The following is an 18,877-nucleotide window of genomic DNA, read 5'->3' on the forward strand; positions in this document are numbered from 1 at the left end:
TGTGTGTCCTGGCGGCCTCCTCTGCTCACAAGCTTCCTTCCTCTGCTCACATTGCCATTTTGGAGGGGAAAGGTGTGTCCCCTGGCGGCTGGGGCTGGAGGAGGAAGGAGGAGGAGTGAGGTGGGTTGGGGGTGAGGGTTTGTGATTTTCGTGGATGGGGGCTGGGGCATGTGTTGTGATCAGGAGAAGAACAGGGAGGAACAAAAAGCAACGAAGCTTTTTTGCTCCTATACAGCGGGGCCCGGGCTTTCTTTTGTCTTTTTCTGCTTTTTCTGTAAAGTATAAACAAGCTTTTAGTCAAAAAGGCCCAACAAGGACAATCAAAACAAACAACCCAAAAAGGCCCACAACCTACAAATAACAACAGAACAAAGGGCCTGGATTGTATTCGGTCCAATAGGGCTTTGTGCGGGGGAGAAAGGAGCCTGGCTCGGGCGTGCCAGGTGATCGGGCTGAGACAAATAACGAACGACGTCATCACCACGTCATTCGACTGAGACCAATCTTTTTCTCAGTCGAATAAGTTCCAGGCGCTCCCTTTATGATATGCATGCAAGCGATGCCAATAAGCCCGTGGCTGGGTGAATCAATCCAAGGAGTAGCAGATCCGCTGAAACGCCGTGAGGTGTTCCTCCGTGACGGCCATGAAGAACATGAGCCCCTGGACGCCACCTTTCGCCTTGTGTGACGGCACGAAGAACATGAGCCCCCGACGGGCAAGTCCGGGGGCAGCAGAGCAGCAGGCGCGCCGGTGCCGAAGTCGAGTTGATGGAAGCTGAACCACAGCCAGCTGTCCACCTCTGCGTCTGGGCAGAACATCGAGCCGGGAGGGGCCGCCGCTGCGACGAGCTCCTCACCGTTCGCGTCAGCCAACCCGCCAAAGTCGACGAAGGACTGCACGTACTCGCTGTTGATGCGTGCCACGGCGTCGCGGATGGTGCCAACCACACTGTCGTAGCTCGAGTTCAAGACGTCCCGGACCTGAAGCCTTGGGAACGCCCACAAAACCATGTTACCGAAGAAGTTCAACGGCACGGGTGGGTCGGCCCTGCCCCGGCAGTTCACGGCCACCCTCACCTTGGTGAACTCCTCCGTTTGAGGCCCCGCGCCGCGGTGATCTTCTTCCAGACGTGCGCGAGCAGGCACTGGAACATGCTGCAGCAGGCGCCCACACGGTCTTTGAGAGCCGCGACGAACTCGGCCACCGTCCCCACGCGTGAACTCCAGCGACCAATGGTCGAACACCGGCGTCGGCGTGCTTCGGGGCACGGCCGTTTTCGCACGGTCGAGGAATGGGGTCGGCATGGTGAAGTCATCACCCTTGCGGACCGCTGTCGCCCACGCGGTGAAGAACATGCTCATGGAGAGGCCGTCAGCTGCACGGTGGTGGGAGCATATCCCGATGACGAGACCCCGCACCTGTACCTGTTCAGCTGGATCTGCAGCAGCGCCTCCCCATTGTTCTCCTGCATGTATAGGCAAAAAGTTGCCATAAAAAGGTTCGGGTTGCCATGCTTAAAATTCGAACGTTCAAGATTATCTATTCCGAAAACATATGCTCTAGTCTGATCATGCGAGTGGTGAATTAAGAAAACCCTCAATCAATATGTACCCCTGGCTCACTACCGGAATAACTGGCGATGCCGACGGCCGAACCTATGCCGACGGCCCCCGTCGGCATAGATTGGCCTATCCCGATGGCCCAGCCCAAGCCGTTGGCATAGAAAAGCCCTCGGCGTATATCCATCTATGCCGACGGCCCCCATCGGCAAAGCTCAGCCGTCGGCGTCGTGAGAAATATGCCTACGGCGGCCATTGGCATGGATAAGCCCGTCGGCATAGAACATGGGCCCGGCTACCCGGGCGGAAACGACCTTTTGACGGCGTCAGTCTACGCCGACGGGCTAACGACGGCCGTCGGCATAGGCCCCACATCATCGATCCGCGTCGCCCGCCACGTCATCGATCCGCGTCGCTCGCCGGTCCGTGGGTTGGCAAATCTATGCTGACGGCCTGGCCGTCGGCATAGGCCTGGCCCATGGATGTTGCCACGTCATCGATCCCCGCCCTTTGCCACGTCATCGATCCGTGGCCGTGCGCAGGTATGCCGACGGCCTTGCCGTCGGCATACCTCTATTTTTTTATTTATATTATTTACTTTTTCCTTTTTTTCACAACATAAATGTGCCTTATCTAACAAAAAACATACCCCGATGGTATATCGATTGCCCCCCTCACGAACGTTGCTGCCGCCGTGCCCCACAGCGACGCCGATGAGGGGGCACACCCCGGAGCTGCGTGCCGGGTGCCTGCGCCAGCCACCACGCTTCCACAACCGTAGGAGGGCCCAAAGCAACACCTAGTGGCATTGCTACCCCCCCCCCCCAGGTACACCGTCCCGTCTAACCGGGCCCTCATACATGCGGGGCGGTGTGGTGCCATGTCTGAAGAGGCGGGACGGGGGCCCTGGGGGGATAGCAATACCACCGGAGCGTCGCACCGGGCCCTCATACATGCGGGGTGGTGTGGTGCCATGTCCAAAGAGGCGGCGCGCATCTCCGGGGTGTGCCCCCCCCTCACGGACGGCGGCGCCGCCGGCACCTGGAGGGGGGAAACGGAAGCGTCGGGTCTACGCGGAGGGGATCTTGCTGTGGGTCTGGCCCGGATGTTGCTCCAAAGTGTTCCTATGGGCTGACCTAACACAACCGGGTGGAGAGTTTCACTGGTCAAAGCCCGTCCGTGTAAAGTCAAAGGGCTAGATCTCGTGGTCTAACGCTACATGGTTAGGCGGGACGGGGGGCCCTGGGGGATAGCAATGCCACCGGAGCGTCGCACTGGGCCCTCATATATACATGCAGGGTGGTGTGGTGCCATGTCCGAAGAGGCGACACGCGTCTCCGGGGTGTGCCCCCCCTCACGGACGGCGGCGCCGCCGGCACCTGGAGGGGGGAAACGGACGCGTAGGGTCTACACGGAGGGGATCTTGCTGTGGGTCTGGCCCGGATGTTGCTCCAAGGTGTTCCTATGGGCTGAGCTAACACAACTGGGGGGAGAGTTCCACTGGTCAAAGCCCGTCCGTGTAAAGTCAAAGGTAAAGGCAAAGCGGATGACAAGTACTGTAGGCAGTGCGGTTCGTCTCGGTACATTGAGGTGGTCGGTGAGGATGGTGAGAAAAAGCAGCTAACCATCCCCGTTAGGGTTCTTCGGTACCTTGATTTTATAAAAAGACTGCAGCGCCTTTTCATCACGATGGAGTCTGCCAAAATGATGAAGTGGCACAAGGAAGGTATAAGGTACAATCCAAAAAAATCGTACATCCATCGGAAGGGGAAGCATGGAAGTCGTTCGATGAAGAATACCCCGAGGAAGCAGCCGAGGCTGGGAATGTCAGAATAGCCATATCAGGTGATGGGTTGAATCCATATGGTATGTCGTCCAATCCATACAGCTGCCGGCCCGTGTTTGTAATTCCGCTCAATCTTCCTCCTGGTGCCCTAATGCAACGCAAGACCATGTTCTTGTCGCTCATCATTCCGGGGCCTGATTGTCCGGGGAAGCAATTGGGTGTGTTTATGCAGCCGCTGGTGGATGCTTTGCACCATTCTTGGTACTTTCCGACCGGGATCTGCAGAGAAATTTCTTGATGAAAGTTTGGTTGCACTATTGCATGCATGACTTTCCCGGCTATGCTCTATTCTGCGGATGTTGTACAAGTGGGAAGATGCCATGCCCAGTGTGCATGCAGGCTCTGCGAATGATTTGGCTGAGTAAGGGTGGCAAGTATGTAGCCTTTGACCTGCATCGACAGTTCCTCCCTCCAGACCATCCAGACAGGGAAGACAAGAAGAACTTCACGAAAGGCCAGGTTGTTCATGAAGTAACCGAGATTCCAACATTTTCGGTGGCAGATGTTCTTGCTCAGCTAAAAGCTCTCCAGCCTAAAGTCAAAGGCAAAGGCAAAGCCAAAGCCAAAGGCTTCGAGGGATATGGTGAGACGCACAACTGGACTCACATTACCCCCTTCTCGCAGCTTCCCTATTTCAAGGACCTCAAACTTCCTTACAATATCGATGTGATGCACACCGAAAAGAATGTGGCAGAGTCCCTTTTCCACACGATCCTCAATATTCCTGATAAGACGAAGGATAACGTTAAAGCTAGAGCCGATCAACAGAGAATTTGTGATAGACCACGTCTGAACATGAAGCCTCCCACAGGCGGTCAAAAAAACTGTTCAAGCTAAATGCTGACTTTGTCCTTAAACCGCCAGAAAAAAGGAAGTACTTATCGGGCTGAAACACAATTTGAAGTTCACCGATGGTTATGCATCGAATATAAGTAAGGGAGTCAATCTTTCAACGGGCAAAGTGACCGGCTTGAAGAGTCATGACTACCATGTATGGATTGAGCGGATAATGCCGGTGATGGTTCAAGGCTATGTCCCCGAGGATGTATGGCGAGTGCTTGCCGAGCTAAGCCATTTCTTCTGCACGCTCTGTGCTAAAGAAGTAAGTAAAGACGTGATTGAAAATTTGCATAAGAAGGCACCGGAGTTGATAGTCAAGCTAGAGAAGATCTTTCCACCAGGCTTCTTTACACCGATGACACATCTCATTCTGCACCTCGCGAACGAGGTATTGTTGGGGGGCCTGTGCAGAATCGCTGCCAGTACTTCCCTGAGAGACAGAACAAGCATCTCCGACAGAAATGTGGAAACAAAGCTAAGATTGAAGATTCCATAGCTGAGGCAGTTATCCTAGAGGAGGTGTCAGACCTCAGGACATCATACTATCCAGACCACGTTCCCCATCTGCATAACAAGGTGCCTCGATACAATATAGAAGAGCCGAAGTATCAACCCAGGCTCCACCTATTCAACGCGCAAGGTGGGAGGGCTGGGGCCTCGAAACCTTATAACATGCCACGACAAGAGTGGGAGGACCTCATGTTCTATATCTTGCACAACATCAGGGAAGTTGAGGAAGTGTGGATGAGGTAATACCACTACACCATTTTTTTATGTCTTCCACATCATCATGTTTTATGTTCACTTAGTCCCGGTCTAACACCGCTTTTCTTTTTTTTAGTGATTTCGTTCAAGAGGAATGGACGGGAATGAATCCTCCTACTGAGGCGGAGGCACTTACTCTTCTCCGTCATGGAAACCCTGGACGTAAAAATTTTGTTGCTTGGTTCGTGGAGAAAGTAATTTTCCACACTCCCCTATTAAATACCTAGTTCAACATTTATTAGTTAACTAATGCACGCAACAATTTCAATTATACTTGTAGGGAAAAGATCCGAACATATCTATGGATGATGAATTGAGATGGGTTTCCATGGGTTTTGACCCTGCCGTCATGACATGTAAAAAGTATGATGTGAATGGGTATCGCTTCCATACGGAGGAGCACCAGAACAGCCGGCCTGTTCCCAAAACTATAAATACCGGAGTGTACACCCCCGGTCAAAATTCAGTAGACTACTACGGAAGGGTACAAAATATATACGAGATTAAATTCCACCAGGGGCGCGAGACCCTAAGTCTGCCTATGTTCAAATGTCGATGGTTCGATCCGCGGGAGGGGGTAAAACATACGCCTTCCATTGGTTTGGTCGAAGTTAAACCATCAATCGTCTATGTCGGAGCCGATCTCTTCATTGCGGCTACCCAAGCTACACAAGTATATTATCTGCCTTACCCATGCCAGAAAGAGTACCTAAAGGGTTGGGAAGTTGTGTTCAAGGTGTCGCCACATGGTAAGCTACCGAACCCGAATGAAGACGATTACTACAACATTAACCCTTGACATACGAGGGAGTGTTCTATCAAGAGCAACCTGATGATGATGATGTGTTTAGAAACGATGACGCTAGACCATTAGGTGATGATGATGTGGATCCAAACGACGACGATGCACGGAATGATGGTGAGACCATTGTCAATGAAAATGACATACTTATGCTAGAAAAGTTAAACGAACACGCTGACGGCGAGGAAGAGCCTCCACCTCCGTCAGACAACGAAGATGATATGATTGATAGTGATGATGAGACGGACCGAGAAAGAGGTTACAACAGTGATGATTCATATGGTTTCTAGCAGATGTACGTGTCAAGTCTTTTTTTCTATAGTTTAATGTGTTTATTATCATGCCTTTTCCTTGATTTCATTAATTTACTAATTGCTTATTCTCTTTTCAATGCAGGTTCGTGGAACATGGGCAAGGGGAAGGCCGACAGCATGGGTGTCCTACGCAAGGTCGTTGGCCTGCCTAGTCGGAGTGGTCGAGCACGTAATCCTCCCCCCCCCCCCCCCCCCCCCCCCCGACTACTTGACGATTACTCCTCACAGGGAGGTCGAGGGAGAGGTGCCCCTAGAGGAGGAGGGGGCGAGGGGAGAGCCCCTAGAGGGCGAGGTGGTGGGGGGAGAGCCACTACAGGGGGTCGCGGCCAGAAAGAGCGCACCCTCACCGACTTAGGGGTGTTGTCTTCGAGGCCATCCTCTAGTGAGGTACCCTCCTCTGGTGAGGAGGAGGAGGACGAGGCAGGCGAGGAGGAGGAGGTTCGGGATGGGGCCGAGGAGGAGGTGGAGGAGGAGGACGAGGAGGAGGAGGATGAGGAGGAGGTTGGGGAGGGGGAGGCAGGCGAGGAGGAGGGTGGTGGCGGGGATGATGGTGGTGGCGGGGAGGGGGTTGACAACAAGGGGTGGCTGCGTGGTAACGCAAAGCTACCAAAGCAGGCTCCTGCTACTGAGGAGCAGAAGTGGCTCATTGAGCCCACGGGGAAAGAATAAGTGCCACTTTATAATAATTTCATTATTTTGCTTGTCACATGCTCATTCCGGTTGTTATTTATTTTGCTTGTCACATGCTAATAGTTCATTCTTTTGCAGCAACTGGATATATTCTAAAGGGGTCCGTATTCCCAACGGCCTCATCACCGTCTTGCTGAAGTTACACTGGCCGGGGTTTTACTGTCCGGATCCAGTCAGGCACCCGAACCATCGGGTCTTGGCCACGAGCTGGGAGCACTGGGAAGCGGCCCTCCACGCGGACCATGGGACCCATGCCAAGGCCGTGATCACCACTTTCTGGGTGAGTTCTCTTCAGAAGCACAAGTCCATTCTAGTTTCATGAATGATTTAACTCATGGCTTCTTCCATTCTTGTTTCGTGCATGATTGTAGAAATTCTATCGAGTTCTCCCGGAGCACAGGGCCAGAGCGGACCAGATCGTGCTGCGCCAATGCAAGAAGAAGGCCCGCCAGATGCAGTACGAGGTGCGCTATGTGGCCATCTCGACATACCATCACGACTATCTTGGTGTGAAGATGACCAAGGAAGACGCGCGGAGGATGGGCATTACCTTGGAGAGGGACGAGTTCCTGAAGGTAAGTATAAAAGATTTTTCATTATGCTTTCATTACCTCGTGGTACATTTCACCGTTTCGTGTTGACATGCCATTATGCTTTCATTATGTAGGTGTTACCAAATTGGTGTTATGGAAAAGACGAGTCCTGGGCGGCATTGGTGGATCTTTGGTGTGATGAGGCTGGAGCCTGGGTGGCTATGAGAGTCAAAAACAAGGCTAACCGAGGGAAGGAGGGAGTACATGCTCAGGGAAACTGAAACCACTATCTCCACAAGGCAGTTAATGTATGACTAACCCCATTAAACATTCTTCTTCTTCTATTTACCATTACTTTCTTATGTATGACTAACCTCTGTTTGGTGGTGCAGGAGGAGAAACTGAAGCGACCGCTCTCACACATGCAGGCGTGGGAGATCGCCCATACGCGGAAGGACCCCAAGCCTGGCGAGCCCAAGTACTACGGCAAGAAGACCGCGCATAGGAAGAAGGCCTACTCCGATGGGTATCTGGCGTTACATCCTGACACACCTGACCCCATTGTGGCGGATCTGGACGAAAGGGTGGTGGTGGGCATGGGGCCGAAGGAGCACGGTCGGGAGGCGGTTCTCGATGCTGTGATCACTCCTACTATCTCCTACACACAGCTCCGTCGGATCGACCCGACCCTGAGCCAGCGCACGAGCACGCCCATGAGCAGTGCACCGTCACTGTCCCTCTTTCAGGAGCAGCAAATTGTAAGTACTTTCCCTTTATCTTCATTGCTCACTTTATTTTCCGCATTTAGTAGTTTTATGAGTTTCATCATGTCATACTGTAGGCCTACATGGAGTACACACGCCAGGAGATCATGGCGTGGCACGACCGCCTTCATGCATACCATCAGCAGAGGGATCGCCAGATGGAGCACGCTTTTCAGGAAATGGCGGCCCGCAGGTGTCCTGAATGGCCATCAGCAGAGGGTCCTCCAGCACAACCAACGTTGCTGACCGTTGAGGAGTTTGTGGCACAGAACGCTGGCCCCTCGCCGGTTAGTTCATCCCCAATCTATTCACTCAAAGCATATCATGCCTTTCAACACAGTCATATATCCCGTTAATATGTCTTTTCAACATCCAGGGAACCGGTGGATCAACCGTTGGCGGTGGTCTTCGCAGCACTCCCGAGTCACGGAGCCCGACCACTCCGATCCATGAAGGCGGAGGCGGAGGTGGAGGCGGTCTTGGCGGTACCGCTGCCGCTAGCAGTGACGACCTGGGCTTCAGCGGTCTTGGCGGTGACGACCTCCGCGGTGCTCGACGTCCTGGTGCTTAAGCCTTTTGGTTACTTGTGTGCTTATGCTTATGTATTTTTAGATGACTTGTGTGTGGTGATGATGATAAACTTGTGGTCTTTGATGGTCCTTTAGATGACTTGCATGCTTCTTTATATACTTATTCTTATCTTTATGTTAATTATGATGATGCTTATGCATATATTGTTGTGATGGTGACGGATGATACTTAGATGTGTTCTATATGTCTATTTCCATCATATATATCTGCTGATATGTGTTGTATATCTGAATTGAATTGATTTGAAAACAAACAGAAAAAAGAAAAAAAAATCAAATACAAACTATGCCGACGGCTAGGCCGTCGGCATAGGGCTGGCCTGAGCGCCCAATTGCTGACGCGTGGCATCTATGCCGACGGCCTAGCCGTCGGCATAGATTTAAACTAAGCCGACGGCCAAGCCCTCGGCATAGATGCCACGTGTCAGCAACTGGGCGCTCCTTGGGTAAGTCTATGCCGACGGCCTCGCCGTCGGCATAGATTTAAACTAAGCCGACGGCTAGGCCGTCGGCATAGATGAGCCACGTGGCGAGCAGCGGGTGGTCGTCACTTGACGGCTGCCGCCATTAGACGGGAACGTTGCCGACGGCCTTGGCCGTCGGCATAGATGTACGGACACCGTCGGGATAGATCCTATGCCGACGGCCTTTCTATGCCGACGGCCTCCCGGGCTGCGCCGACGGATATGTTGCCGTCGGCATAGGCATGTCCCGACAGCATATCAGGGCTCTGGTGGCTCTGGTGTTGTAGGGTAGAGGTGGTCGACTCTGGTGGCCACCCGGCCTTCCACCAGCACGTCCGCCAAGTTAGCCGGTACCTTGGTCTCAATCAGGAGCACACCCTCGTTGTTGACGTCGAGGAAGTGCCGGCCATGCTGGTCGACCGCGAGGCGCCCCGCTAGGTGGGGATACGGGCATACGGCGCGACCGCCTTGAGAAGGCCTTCCTTGAGTGCCTCATTGGACGGTGCCGTTGCAGGGTACGCTAGCACCATGGTATCCACAGCAGCGCGGTCGAAGAGGGTGAGTGGAACCTTCTCACCAATGAGCGGGTGTGGCACCGGCTTCACCATCGTGCTGCTCGTGATCTCCACTGATCGGATTCTAACACTTTGTGATATTAAGCTCGATCATAGGCATGCATGTGCATCTTATGGATCGATGCACGTTGGGCTGGTGATCTGAGAAGTGTAAAACCACGTGGACACTAGGTGCGCACCTAACCATCGGTGTACAGTACTAGGTTACTTTGTCTTTTCTTCCTTGTCTTAATCCTTATCTCTAATATTCTAGCTTGAGTTTTGCACGCTACCAATGATAAGACTGTACGCAGGAATTTTCACACCTACTACCTACGTACCCTACGTCTACTGTGAGCGATCGCAAAATGGTAATGAATGGACTGTAAAAGAAGACCAGCTTAGCAAGTAAGCTCCAGGTCGATCGGACACACCGTTTTGGAAAGTTATGTATACCTGTTGACCGCCAAGTTCTTACAGGGAAAGACAAGACAAAATAAAACTGCATTTGGACAGTTTTGTAGTACAAGATTCTTGCTTGCAGCAGTGCTTAATGTTGTATAATTGGGCAATTCATGATTAATTTCAGAATATAAATCCTGACTAACGCAACAATTAGCATGTAAAACTCCAGCATACTAGATAAATTGAACAACAACGTCACACACACAGCAACTAGAACTAATTTTGATTATTTCTGATGTTCGTTGTACTACCATGATTGAAGACAAATATATCTAAGTCTGGTCATGTATTCAGAAGATACCTTAAGCTTCATTGAATCAACTTTGGGTGCTTCACTCCTTTTGCTAAGTTTAAGCCGAGGATCGAATGGAACATAAGTTGGATTTCAATTCTCCATGCTACAACATTCAAGTATCTTTCTTTCATATGCCTCCGGCCATAGTGCGATCCCCTTCGGTTTTTGTTGTACCTCAATCCAAGGTAGGAACTCAAGAGCCATGGTGGGGCGCTCTGAATGTGCTGGTGGCAGCGAGAGGAAGAGGGGGAGGGGGGGCTCGGGAGCTTAGGTATGGATGTGGTGCAACACTCGGTCTCCCTTGAGAGTTGATAAGGAGAGTTGTGAACAGGATTGGCCGTGAGGCGGTCTGTGGCAAACGGCGGCGCTGGCTTCCAAGCTCGCTCATGGTGTCTGTAGTGCACGGATCATGTGCCAAGGGGCTAGTTAGTGTCAGTGTCCGAAGCCAATCAGGCGGCAAGGAGATCGGCGGTTGCGGTGCTGTCGTACTGGAAGCAGGAGGTGGCCAAGTGGCACACGTGCACAATAAGCACTCCTTGTTCTACTGGTCGAAGGTTAATGAACACGCCAGGAGGGTCGGGCTGGCCATTGTAGCAGGTCCATTGCTACAGTCGACTCTGCTAATTTCTATTGCTATTTTACTAAATGTTTCTATTTTATAGTCCCTCCGTTCCTAAATATAAGTCTTTTTAGAGATTCCATTATAAACTACATTCGGATGTATATAGACATATTTTATAGTGTAGACTCACTCATTTTCCTACGTATGTAGTCCATATTGGAATCTTTAAAAAGACATATATTTAGGAACGGAGAGAGCATATTTTTGGAGATCCAAAACAGCACCAGTTCTTCTGGAAACTTTATAGTAGCATCATAAGACCATTGCACCGGTGCTTATTTGTACAGGATAGACGCTTAACTAAGGGTCTCTTCTATAGAAATAGGCACCGGTGCTTCAGAAAAATCCGGTTTATTTTTCTAAGCACCACCCTAAGCATCTTCCATTGTACAAGGCCTTACAAGCTCGCTTGTGGCGTCTGTGGTGCACAGATCATGTGCGAAGGGGTTGGTTAGTGTTAGTGTTAGCGGCCAGGAGATTAGCGGTTGCGGTGTTGTCTTGCTGGAAGTAGGAGGTGGTCGAGCGGCACATGCGTGCAGTAAGCATGCCTTGTCCTACTGACCGAAGGTTGATGAAGACGCCAGGAGGGTCGGGCTAGCCACTGTAGCAGGTCCATTGCTCCCATCGACTTTGCTACTTTTTGTTGCTATTTTAACCCAAATGTTTCTATTTTATATATTTTTGGAGATCCGAAACAGCACCAGTTGTTTTGGAAATTTTAGTGTAGCATCATAAGACCCTTCCAAACCTACATCAATACTTTCAGGATTTTCAATTTCAGTTTTTATTTACCAATTAGAATTGTTTGTTGTCTTTCCAAAATACTTGAAAATTAGCACAGAGCCACTCCACATATATATAGGAAGTTATGATAAATATTTCAGGATTTTTGGTGGACTTAATCTTGTGCATTAATTTTCTATTGTATTTTAAAGCATTTTCATTGTGAAGTTATGAATTATATATGCTCATTTTCACAATTAAACAAATGATGATGTTTACGCGATGATCAAGGTGCGCACTCAGGTCCTAATTACTTTCCCTCCTCACAAATACAAGATTAAAGTTGTTATTTGTCTGTCCAAAATACTTGAAAATTTACATAGACTCCATATATATACAGGAAGTTATGATAACTATTTCAGGATTTTTGGAGGACTTAATCTAGTGCATTGATTCTTTTAGTGCATTTTAAAGCATTATTATTATGAAGTTTTGAATTACATATCCTTATTTTCACAATTAAACAAATGATGCTGTTTACGCAATAATCATGATGCGCACTCAGGTCCTAATTACTTTCCCTCCTCACAAATATAAGATGTTCTAGCTTTTTTTTAATCAAATGTATATAGACACGTTTAGTGTGAAGTAACTGCTAAACTGGGGTATCACGGAGAACAGGTTTAATTTTATCTCCACCCCACCGCAGCTGGACGTGTCTTGTCAGTAACCTCCACAGGATGATCACCCGTCGAATTATGAGCATGCTTGGTTTGCTGCCAAAATTTGGCTAGCCAAATGTGGCATTACCAACTATTGGCAATAGCAAGATTTGCCAACTATTGGCAACTTTACATGAGATAGGCAAGACAACTCGGTAGCAAACCAAGTACTAGCCAATATTTGACACAATGCCAAATATTGGCATGCCAATATTTGGCACAAACCCAATTATGCTCCATATCAGTCAATTGCGTAGGTCACGTACGGTACGTGCAACTACACGCTTGCATCCAGAGCTAGGAGGTGTCGTGGATGGCTGACACTACCGACTTCTCCTGACCGTTCAAGATTTCTAGCCAAAGACCGCAGCGAGATGAGTACCAGCGAAGTGGACTGACATCAAAATCGCGTTAGGTTCCAGTGGGATGCACGTGAAAAGTTGGTAAATGTTGACTCTTCATCAATCACGCATCATCAGACAAGAGACAACACCATGGTCGGCCGGTAAAACGTCAAAAGGGAAAACAAGAAGTTCCACAAACGGCTAAAACACTTCGATAGATGCGGAAATTCAATGGGGCACGCAGGTCCCCGGGCACACACATGTCCAACCCTGCCTAGCCGCTCGATTGCCTCGCAGTTTGCCAAGTGATTGAATCCCGCACGAAAGCAAATTAAGTTTTAACTTCTAGTCGTTGAAAGAAATTATGGTTTTTTTTACCAAGTTTCGTTGAAAGAAATTGATTTTTTTTTCTATCGGTTGAAAGCACAAAAATCGTGGTTTTATCTATTCCTCGTACTAAGTTTCAAGAATTGAAACTTAACATCCATTTCCAAATTTCGTCAAAACGTATTTAAAATGAATCTTATTTGAAAGCCCTCGTCATGGGAAACACGAATATGAAAACAACTTGATTTGGACTGTTCGTTCAAAGATATAAAATTTGAAAATCAGAAGTCAAAAATAAAAGCACGCACAGAGGACTCAGTGCCCTGAGACGTGTGTGCCACAAATCCTCGTCCTTGATAGATGCCCAACCTAGCTCGAAAAACCTAGCACAAAAAACAAAAGGCAACGACAAGGTACTCGTAAGCCGAGTGTCTCATAGCAGCTGCACGGCTTAGTTATACGCAGAGTGTGGATGCATGGCTTACATATCTGCCAACTATCAACCGTCCACTGTTCCATGTCCACCATAAAAGCTCGACATCAGAGGTGCACGACACAGGTATAAGCTGAGTGTCGGCCCTCGGCGTATACATACGCTGTGATGCGCCATTTCACCTTACAACACTAGATCATACCACGTGTCCCATAGGACGGATGGGGCACTCGGCGTACACTTGTAAGCCGAGTGTTACACTCGACTTATGAGCTCAGGAAGTGTTTTATGGTTTCGCCAGTTGGATCATCCCTACAATTCAACATATATCATTCAGTTTAACAAATATAACAAAGCAACATCATATAGGTCCATATGTCTATTTAAGCAACGTCATATAAGTACGTAACATCATGTAGGTCCAAAATGATTTAGCAACATAACAAGCATACATCTATAACATGTAACCAACTCCTTAGTGATAAAATCCAAGAATAACATTGTGGACCAACACGGAATACATATGTAACATGTATGACACTCATCCTTGAGCTGGATTTTTCACGGTGTTGAGCAAATCGTTAACGGTAGCTGCTCGGTTGGCTGGTGAGTAAGGAACTAATAGTCTAATCTGCAAGTTAATTGGTAAGTTAATCCATTAATCAGATTACTTACCAGTTTATCGGCTACTCAGTGACCCTACGAGTAGGCTGCTAGTACCGCTGCGGCCGAACAAATGTGTCGAATGCACACGTTGTATGTGTGGCCGCTGGTGAGACGGTCACTGGGTCGGGTGGTTTACTGATTGCAAGCACAAGCTGCGCAGTACCCCAGAGTCAGCCCTTACTTACATGATTATTAAGGACGTGGAGACCAGTGCAGAGTGGTGTCTGTTAGTTCGGTTTTACTACTCCACTGTCCGCGCTGACATAGATTTTTCTTTGGGTGGGGCGAAGTAAAGGAGAGCTGAATATACGTACATATTTTAGAATCTTTTTATGGTAATATAAATACGTATCTTATTCACATCGACCTGACAAAACTAAAAAGAAAGCAGAAAGCTAGCTTTTTCAGAAGGGAACACCAGCAAACATGTAAAATTACAAACAAGACTGTAGAATCGCGTTATTCCCTTCCTTGCTCTTTTTCTATATACTATATGTTACAATTAAGTGTGCACGAGTCGCATTATTCTCTTCCTTGCTCTTTTTTAATCCATCCATAGCCCCACTTTATTAACAAAACAACACTTAAGCATCCAAGTCCGAAAGTACGCAATTACAAGCAAGTCTAGCAACCTCAAATCCGGGAGATGCCAAACTTCCTGGCTCATGAGCCCTTTACTGTGGGGGATGTTGCGACCGGTGATGGCCGGAGCTACATGGGGGTGACCGCTGTGTCGCAACCACCATGACAATGACTGGCGAGCGACTGTACAATGAGAGCCGATGCTAGAGACGGCAACCATGGGGGCAAGATGTTGCAACCGGTTATAGTGGTGCTACAACGGGCACCACCGAAAGCTGGAACTAGCTACCATTTCCTGGTGCTGGAACTGGTGCACACTCATGCAGGAACCGGCACAAGCCCGTGCTGGAATTGTGCTATGGAAATGCTGGAGCCATGGGCGGGAGATGCTGGAAGCCGCAACTTTCGGTGGTGACCACGCCCACGTTTGCTGCGGCCACAGTGCCAAAATCCTAGAACCATGGCGGGAGATGATGGAACTGGCTAGAACCCGGTGCTGCGACGAGGCGATGGTTTTTGTTTGCAGCGAGCTTTTTGTTGGAACCGGCGTCATTGGTGCAGGAACCAGCCACGAATATTGCTACGACAGCCCATGGCTGCCACGGGCGACATTTCTCATCGGAGCTCGAAGATCAGATTCGAGACCGTGGATGTAGCGTACTACGACCGATGCCAAGGATTGTTTGTTAGAACTGGCCCCATGGCGTGCTAAAGCGACCGCGATGGGAGCGACACCAGGAAACGATGGATGTTGCGAGCGGGGGTGATGCTGGAGTTGAAGGCCAAGACCAACCGGTGACGAAGTGCGACAACTGGCCGCACGGTTTGCTACAACTACAGATGTCTATGCTAGAGCCTTCGACGAGGGGGTTGTTGCAACCACGTCCTCAAGGTTTCAAGTGGAAGTCGCCCGTGCAGCGAACCTGCGAGCGGTGGAGATCCGATGAATTTTGATGTCGGTCATTTCACTCGTCGATGGTGCTCGCGTCCCTTCAGCATGGTGTGATTTTTTTTTTGGTGGGGGAGGGGGAAGAAAATAGGAAACAATGTGGTGGTAACAAAAGGGCCTGATCTGACGACTAAAAGGGTTTGCATCAGACGCGCTAGGTGAGACCGTTCGAACTTTGAAGACGGGCACAAAGAGGCCACCAACCCGATAAACCACTTCGGTGCCCCGGCTCAGATGAGGCCACTGAATAGTACATGATTAAAAATAGTAGAACAATTCCAAAAAACAGATTTTTTTTACAAGCAAGATGTGCATGTGTATAATGTTCTTGTAAAATTTCATGAAGTTGGACATCCGAGGAGAGCGCGGGAAAACATACAAAATCGCGCGTGAACATTGTTGTTTTCAAATGTTTATCGCAGCCCCAAATTTTATTTCCTTTTTTCTATGAGCTCCTCGAATGTCCAAACTTCGTGAATTTTTGCATGAACATCACGCATTTGAGCATTTTGCATCACAATTTTTTTGGAATTTTCTAATTTCTATTCTATTTTTCGCTGTCTTACTGTTCCCGGCCACCAAAAAGCCGCACTCCCAACACCCCTAGCTCTCTGGAGACAGATGATGTTGCACAATAGTCAGGGTCGTTAGGTTCAGCAATTTGGGCATTATGACATGTGGGAGCCACATGTGAGTCTAAAAAGGTTTCACTTATCTACTAAAAAATCGAGCGTCAGACTTCTGGGCGGTCACGTGCACATGCCTAGCCACTAGATCTAACGAGCATTTGGGCGTTAATGGGTAGCTTGCTGAACATCTGTGTGCAAGACCTAGCGCAAAGCAATTGATCTTCTCCATGATAGATACATCATCCCATGCCGCCTTCATAAGGTTGTCCGTGAGCCTATGGGCGATTTGGTGGTCTAGAAGGAAAGCTATTCATGAAGAAATCTTCCAGAGTCCCTCAGCCACCCATCTCTTCATATGTAGGTTCATTGAGGAACTCGACATAATCCCGGGGAAGATACAGAAGGTTCCTATGACCATAAACAGGACTGTGATTCGTCCCAAAGCACCTCCGATGGGTATGCCAAAATTCATGTGGACACAAATACTGCGTGAAGTCACACAGGTGGAGCCCAGCTGTTGTTTGCCGCAACGCATAGTGGAATTATTCGGGCAACTCTTCAATGGTTATTCACAGGATCAACGACGTTGCAACGCTGGAAGCCATAGCGTGCCGGGAGGCACTATTTCTTGTGGAGGATCAGATGTGGTGTAGTTTCATTGTCACATCGGATTCGAAGATTATTGTCAAAGATATTCAAAATGGACAACGCCGCATATGGTATCATTATTAGCAAGATTAAGAGTAGAGCTTGAATGTTCAATTGTACATTCACTTACGAAGGTAGAGCTGTGAACGTTGATGCAGATAGGTTAGCCAACTTTTCTTATTCTCTTGACCAGGGACGACACATTTGGTTGGTCCATCCCCATGATTCGATTTGTAACCCACCACGTGTGGATTTTGAACAATAAAACTTGGTGTTACCCCTAAAAAATCCGATGAGCTTTACTTACTAATTGACAGTGCAGAATTTTAAGAACAATGAACAATGACATATTCGAACCTTCTTTGAAATTTCAAACGTGTTGTTTGTAAAAGCCTGCTTATTTTATGAAACAAGAAGATTTATTAAAAATGTTTTGAAGATGCAAACAATTTTCGAAAACATGAACTATCGTTAAAAAACTAAAACACATTTGAAATTCTAAATAAAATTTGAAAAATGAGAACATGAATTGATATTTAAAAAAAAAATAAAACATGAACAAATTAAGAGACTCCGAATATTTTGGGAAAACATGATTTTTTAAAAACCTGAAGAATTTTTTTGGAAAGCAAGAAAAAAAATTTGAAACTCCAAAATTGTTTGAGAACTGATTTTTTTTAAAACCCAGAACACTTTTCGAAACTGCGAACAATTTTCAAAAACCTGAACAACTTTTTTTGCATTTTTTACCTTTGCCAGACATATTGAACATTTTATGAAATTCACAATTTTAAAAAGAAAAGAGAAACACAAAATTAAAAACTAACAGAAAACCAAAAAAGAAAGTAAATGCGGTTCGGTTTCGATACATAATAAACTACTTAGTTTTTTTTACAATGGGGTCTAAATGGTACTCCCTCCGTCCCATAATATAAGAGCGTTTTTTACACTAGTGTAGTGTTAAAAACGCTCTTATATTATGGGAGGGAGGGAGTAGTTTGATTGTGTAAAAAGGTATGTGAGTTCCTTAGAAAAAGCATTGACACTTGGAATATATATACCACTTTATGATTATAAGTATGTTCATATATTATATATAACATGTTTCAAAGAGAGTTACATGAAAAAATTGAAAGTGGCCCGTGGTTTTATTATATTTGTGAAATACATATATATTTGTATGTAAAATGGAGCATACTGAAAATACAATGCATACTGCCTAAAAATAATGTATATACTACCTAAACATTCAAATATACTACATACTACGCGTACATACTCTTCGATTTGATAGATACTACATACAACATACAAATCTCAAGTGGTGATAACTACCACTGGTGGTAGGAAAAATTTGTGTGTATGAAGATTCAATATGTAGATTAGCAGTAAAGTTTCTCCAGCATCTCTTGCTAATGAAACTCTTCCCTTGCATGTATGAATGTACATGGTCATGTTATGTGCATAAACAAATAGAAAAAATATCAGTGACCAAGATCAATTACGAAACTGGTGATTGACTGAAAATGGCAAATCTATCTACAAATAGAGGTCCACCGGTGGCCAAATCTAAAACACACACCTCTAATGATATTTCACTTCACATAACAAGCAAACCAACAAGCAATGTTGTCCGGCATAGTTGGCCATGACTCGACGCTCTTTCATGTGGAAATTAACTTCCTTGCATGTCTCTACGACCTCCCCAGCTTCTACAAACAACAAAGTATAAAGACCTGCATGAACGCGC

The 18,877-nt window shown here is 47.7% G+C and overlaps 1 pseudogene; it reads right to left on the reverse strand.

Moving 5' to 3' along the window:
• Positions 1-586: 586 nt before the first annotated feature.
• Positions 587-9,776, reverse strand: LOC109749759 (tryptamine benzoyltransferase 1-like; annotated as a pseudogene).
• Positions 9,777-18,877: the final 9,101 nt, after the last annotated feature.

This window comes from Aegilops tauschii, chromosome 1 (assembly GCF_002575655.3).
Source record: "Aegilops tauschii subsp. strangulata cultivar AL8/78 chromosome 1, Aet v6.0, whole genome shotgun sequence".
In the NCBI taxonomy this organism is placed as follows: Eukaryota; Viridiplantae; Streptophyta; class Magnoliopsida; order Poales; family Poaceae; genus Aegilops; species Aegilops tauschii.